A 6,000-nucleotide genomic window follows, 5' to 3' on the forward strand; every position below is an offset into this window, starting at 1 on the left:
TTAAGGCTCAGGCCCTCCTCATAGCGGGTCCGGGGCAGCTCCGGCCAGTCAGGGTACTGTCTTCGGGCCTCGGAGGTCTCGTGGCCGGGAGCTCCCGGCCGCACGTCTGCTTCCTCCAGTGGCTGGAGGCTGACTGAGCTCTGGCGGCCGGCCTTTATACCTCCTGTCCCGCCCCTTGACTTCCGGGGGGTGGGAACAGGCGGCGGTGGCTCCACCCACTCCTCTGCCTGCAAGGGTGCTCCCTCTTCTGGGCAGGAGGGGAGCCACACCGACTCACTACACGCCGCCACGCCAGCCTCGGGACTTTGTGTGCGTGGGGTTTAGAATCCCCCTGCGGGCCACACAGTGGGCCCCCACGGGCCGTATGTTGTGCAGGCCTGGTCTTGTGGCATACTCTCCACATGTCCTCTGAAAAGCATAAGACGCCATCTGCGGACAATGGCCCCAGTAGTCTGTAGACCGGAGCGACCATAAACATCTGCTTTACAAATGAAGTCGTTCCACTCTATGCCCAATATACAACGTTGGCATTTTATGTGGAAAGCCTCCAGCTTTGCCCACTCTGAGTGGCGCAGTCCCAATGTTTCACAACCGTACAGCAGTACAGAGAGGATACAGTTCGATTAGATCCTGAACTTGGTTGTCGTGCCAAGATGATGTTGATTCCATATTCATTGTAAACGACCCATGGCAGAGGCTGCAATGCCGCACTCAGGCACCTAAATAAATGGCCTGACTTTTCTCAAATGCTGAATACCAAGAACTTCTCACTCGAATCTGCCGAAGCCGTGGCTGTTCAGCTCCTCTGAAAATGAATCCACTCGTTTAGATGCCTGAATATGAATGTTAGTGCCAGACTTTGGACAGTGACATAAGAAGATATTGGCCTGAGCCTGTGCATGGACTCTCATCCTACAATCCAGCCCCTCAACAGATACATCCCAGCTTCTGACTGTGAGCCATTCAGCTACAATGGGGAGGCCTAGATGCTGTAAGTGAATTAACATGTAATGATAGATAGACAGATAGATAGATAGTATAAGCTATTCTTTCTACCATCTGCCGTACGGATTTGCTCTGTAGAGCTTGCTGTCCCTGTTACTCATGGGTATTTATGTTCCAGAGCCCCACATGAGAGAGGGAAGGATTTCAGGCCCAAGGCCCAAGTGGGGCAGGAAGAAGCACACGCTCACCTCAGTTGCCTTCTTTGCTGAGGTAAGTTTTGTTGACTTGTTGAACTGAGATTGCAGAGCGTTGCTCAGTCCCATATTCTCACAACTGGCAGCGCCCCATATGTATGTCTGGGGCACCTTGCATCCTCATTTCTTGACCTGTAAGTGGGGTGGCCTGGGGTTTATGTAAAAGGCAGGGGTTGTGTTGAAACCATAATCATCCAGATACTTCTGAGGAAATCCCTCTGGAACAGTGGAAATAGCGTAGCATTCGGCCATCAGTCCCTCGGTAATTTCCCAGATTGTGACTGAGTTTGATTTCCCGTGAGACGTCTTGAAAACTGCTCTCTTTGTTGAGAGGCTGAACCTCTGAAAGTTCGCCCTGGAGAATGTAAGCATTGACAGGAGAGCCGTTGTGTTGATTCCCTAGGGTGCACTGTCGAGCACGCCGGCAGACAGACCCAGATCAGAAGACCTGGACTTGGTACGTGAACATAAGTAATATCCTTAGGTTAGTGCAGTGAGGAAGCAGAGGTCCCAGGATGTGGGTCAAGGAGATGGCAATGGGGATGCAGAGGCCCTGTCATGGCACCAATGGGATCTAATTTGTACTGTGTACTTTGGTCATCCACTGTGTGATGATCCTCTTCTGTAATGGGCGCCATCGGCCTGTTGTAATGGCTCCAACACCACCCTCCTCCCAGCCTCAGGAGAGGGAGGTGTTCCCAAGGGAGAGGGGGCATGGCTGCGGCATCCCCGAGGCTTCTCTGCTTTATGCTGGGGGCTGGCCCAGTGGCCAGATGGCCTCCAAGTTAGTGGGGGTGGCTCACAAAAGCGGCTTTCAGGCACATTCCCACGCAGCTGCCAGGATCTGCACTGAGCCTAGGATCTGCAGAACCATATCACAGGCTGGGCCTGAAGGCTGGCAGGTTGGCAGATGCTGCACTGAGCAGCAGAGTTACTCTGTATCCTGAGTCAGGAAGCTTTTCTGCTGCTTCGCTGATCAGAGGAGCCTGGTAGTTAAATGAGGCAGGAAGATACACCTGGTTAATGCAAAGACACAGATGGAGCCCTGGAAGCCCGTATTTCCTGGTGTTTAGTCAAAGAAGATCAGGCCTGGGCAATATGACTTGACAGTCCTCAGCAAGGACTCATCAGAGAGACCCTCAGATGTAAAGAGGGAGGAGGTGGGGGATATTGGGTACAAACTCCTCAGATCCAGTTCCTTAGTCCGGGAACTGAGTGAGGGTGAGACCAGCCCGTCAGTCAAAGGAAATAGTGGACAGTGAGATGGTTATAGGCTAAGCCTAGTGACGCAGGAATGAGTCCAACCCCTCTTTGTTCAAGGTGGCCTGATCCAAACAAAGCTCACAGAAGTCAGTCTCTCTGTTGTCTTTAATGGGCTTTGGCCCAGGCCCATGGAGAAGGGAATGTGTTCTTTGAGCCCTACAAAGGACAGAGCAGAGACCATTTCCATCATTAATGGTGTGATGATTGAGCTGGAATAAAGCTAATCCAGGGTTCCCCTTTCTCTGCTGTCGCTAAACTTCTTTTTTCCTTGTTGATCCCCCAACACACGAACTGCTGGGCACCGCCAAAGTCCACAAAGAGGAGAAAACAAGGAGGAGCAGCATCCGCCTGCTAAAATTCATGGCTGAGGACGGACCAAGTAACCTTTGACCCTGGCTAGCTCATTATGCGTTCCACAGGGGACCCTTATTACATAACAGTACAGTGATTGGCCAGCCCCAGGCTGGCAGGATAAACCCAGAGCACAGCAACCTCTGTCCTCATGACTGAAATGGGCTAGTGCCACTAGACTAGGTCATGCCTCCTTCACCTCTATTCTGCAGCAGTAGGGGTATGAATCACAGCAAGGAGATCAAAGCTCTGTAGAGCTAGAGACAAGCTCTCTCCTCACCACCTTTCATATGGCAATTCTCACCCCTCCCCCACCCCCACCCTCACACACACACACACACATTTACAGAGGAGACTCTAGACAAAGTACAGCAAAGGGCAAAATAACTGGTCCCTGGACTGTGGGAGGAGAGTTATGGGCACGGAGTGAGGGAGCTGATGGCAAGGGGAAGGCTCCGGGCGAGTGTGGTCCCGGTGATCAGCGAGCCTACGGGAGTTATTCACATTCTCCGGAGGCCGGGACAATTGCTTAAAACGAAGACAGGAAAGCTGGAGGCAAGACCACGTTAACCATTAAAGCAGCCTGTCGGTTTGCCTGGGACGGGGACAGTCCAGCTCGCAGCGTAGTTCTCCTACAGTGGCTCTGGACTGACTCTGGCTCTTGTACCCACTGAGTCTCCCACCCCAGCCACCGTGCGCACATGAGCCCAGGGCAATTCTGAGGAGACCCCCATTTTCTGAACAACGGCTTCAGGAAGGACCTGGCTGGCTGGGAAAGCGCAGAGCACTACAGAGCCGGCTGGGCCCTTCATGTTTTTCAGCCTGTCAGCATATTGGATTCAGACTAATTCTCAGGCTGAACTCTATTTAGAACAGGTACCTTTGTTCCTTCCTGCGCTAACGTCACTCCGCTTTGGGGGAGAATAAGGACAAAGGCCTATTAGAGATCTGTAGAAAGCCGATCTGGGAGACAGATTCTTCCACAGCTGCTACTGTGAGATTCTGACAGCTTCCTCTGAACCATCGGGTGCTGGCTGCTGTCAGAGATGGGCTCCTGGACTGGATGGAACTCAAGTTTGATTCAGTCTGCTAATGCCTATAGCTAGTCCTTCACTAGTCAGTACCGGACGCCAAGAACCAGCTCCTCGGATGGTGCAAATTGGCTTAGCGCTATGGACGGCAATGGAGCTCTGCAAATTCCCACCAGCTGAGGATCTCTAGCCCTGCAGCATCAGTGACTCAGGACACTGGAGGGTGTTGGCCGAGGCTTTGAAATGATCATGGCAGTGAGAGATGAGCTCAGACTGGAAATCCCAAACCCAGCACTGGTGGACTTGGGGACGCTGAGATCTGGATCCGGAGCCAGAGCTGAATGATGTGGCTTGGGGCAGTCGCTGATTACAATAACCCCTGGTGTGTATCTGGGCTGTGTGCACTGCACACTGGGCTCCCAACTGCAGGATTTGACTAGTAGCCTTTTAAAAAAAAAAGTTTTGAGGTGCAGAAGGACAAGGAAAAATGTGACACCCTGTCCCAGACCCTGAGCTATTTCTGTGCTACAGGGGTCCCTTTACGAACACAGCAGCCATCTCCATACAGCAGCTAACAAAACAAAAGCTTCCATGATCCTTAAATCCTGACCCTGTCCCTCTTCCATCCTGCACTGTCCTTTATTACACAAAGGCCTTGTCTACACCTACGTCAGCATGTAGGGTGCGTGTAGCTACACGTGAAAGGCTGTGGTAGGGAGGGCAGCCAGGCTCAGCTTGGGGAGCTGCCGGTGCCATTCCGCACTGCCTCCCCCCACCAGAGCCTTTCCCCACTGGAATCTTTCACTGCCGTGGGGAAAGGCTCTGGCAGCGGGGAAGGGGCAGGACTCTACCCTACTAAATATAGCAGCGTAGACTGGGGAGGCCCTGAATGGGCATGTAGGGTGCATAGCCATAGGGTTCAAGCGTCCCTTTACTTGCCTTAGCCAGGCCTCACCAGCTACACTGCTGTTACACCCGTGCTAGCAGGGTCGAAATAGCCCCAAGTGTAGACCTACCCAAAGCAACCACCTCTGTTCCTGGAGTCCTAATTGACTGCGCTTGAAGAGGCTTGGGGATTGCAAAGGAAGGCAGGGTCCAAGTTAACACCCTAGCCCAGCAGCAGCCCCTCTGGTGGGAATTCGTCCTGGGCTCACTGCAAGGAAACAGTTCCCCCTTAGTTAGGACTTTGTATTGTTCTTCCAAAAAAGTAAGACAGAAACTAGTCATGTAAGCCACTCACCACAGGGTGGCGCTGATGCTCTGCCTCCCCTACGTTTTTCTCCTCTTAGGTCCCTTTGCAGCGAATCAGATTATGTCCGGTCTCTGTGCCCATTGATGCAGTCTGAGTAGCAGGACCCCTTCAGCCCCACGGTGACATGGGCTGTTATGTGTTTGAATGATTAATCCTTCCTCTTCCTATTCCAGGCCAGAAGGGCTGAGGTGCTGTTTCCCGAGGAGCTGTTCCAGGACTAGCGAGGTAAGCACAGACACGGGCCGTGCACTACAGCTCTAGGTACACGCAGGAGCGCCGCCAGCGTTTTTGCCGCCCTAGGTGGCGGAAGGTCCCGTCCCCGAAATACCGACGACAACAGGGGCAGCCGAAGATCCGGCCGCCGCGGTCGCCGCCCCCCAAATGTTAGCGCCCAAGGCAACCGCCTAGGTTGCCTAATGGGTTGTGCTGGCCCTGGGTACACCCCTGTAACCCTAGAGGGGCAGGAAACGTGGTCCTTTCCGGTGGAAACGATGGTTGCTTTAATATGAGTGTAGAGTGTTTAGATGCAAGCTGGATGGATAGAAACAGAGAGTTTGGAAGATCAATATGTAGCTGAAGATCATTGTTTTTCCTGTGGTTTTTTTCCCCCCTCTCATAGGAGCCTTTCCAAGCGTCACAGAAGGACGGGCCAGTGTTAACATGGCATCGAGTTGTTTGTTGCATAATAAAGCTGCTGCTGATTTCCAAGTGTGTGCGGCCAACTTTCCTCACTGTGCACTAGGCCGCGTGTAGCCATGTGACTGAGATGTCGGCCTTCTCTTTTCTGGAAACTGCACCTTTAATAGTAGAGGAATCTTGCTGGCTGCCAGCATCCTGTCTAGGGTTGCCAGGTGTCCGGTTTTCGACCGGAACACCCGCTCGAAAAGGGACCCTGGCGGCTCCG

At 52.9% G+C, this 6,000-nt stretch overlaps 1 long non-coding RNA gene across 1 annotated transcript; it reads left to right on the forward strand.

The window, feature by feature from the left end:
- Positions 1-207: 207 nt before the first annotated feature.
- On the forward strand, positions 208-5,575 carry LOC135980470 (uncharacterized). Its single transcript, XR_010597528.1, has 4 exons — positions 208-991; positions 1,124-1,215; positions 1,603-1,656; positions 5,270-5,575. It is a non-coding gene; the product is annotated as an uncharacterized LOC135980470 (long non-coding RNA).
- Positions 5,576-6,000: the final 425 nt, after the last annotated feature.

Source organism: Chrysemys picta, unplaced genomic scaffold (genome assembly GCF_011386835.1).
Source record: "Chrysemys picta bellii isolate R12L10 unplaced genomic scaffold, ASM1138683v2 scaf3525, whole genome shotgun sequence".
NCBI classification, from domain to species: domain Eukaryota; kingdom Metazoa; phylum Chordata; order Testudines; family Emydidae; genus Chrysemys; species Chrysemys picta.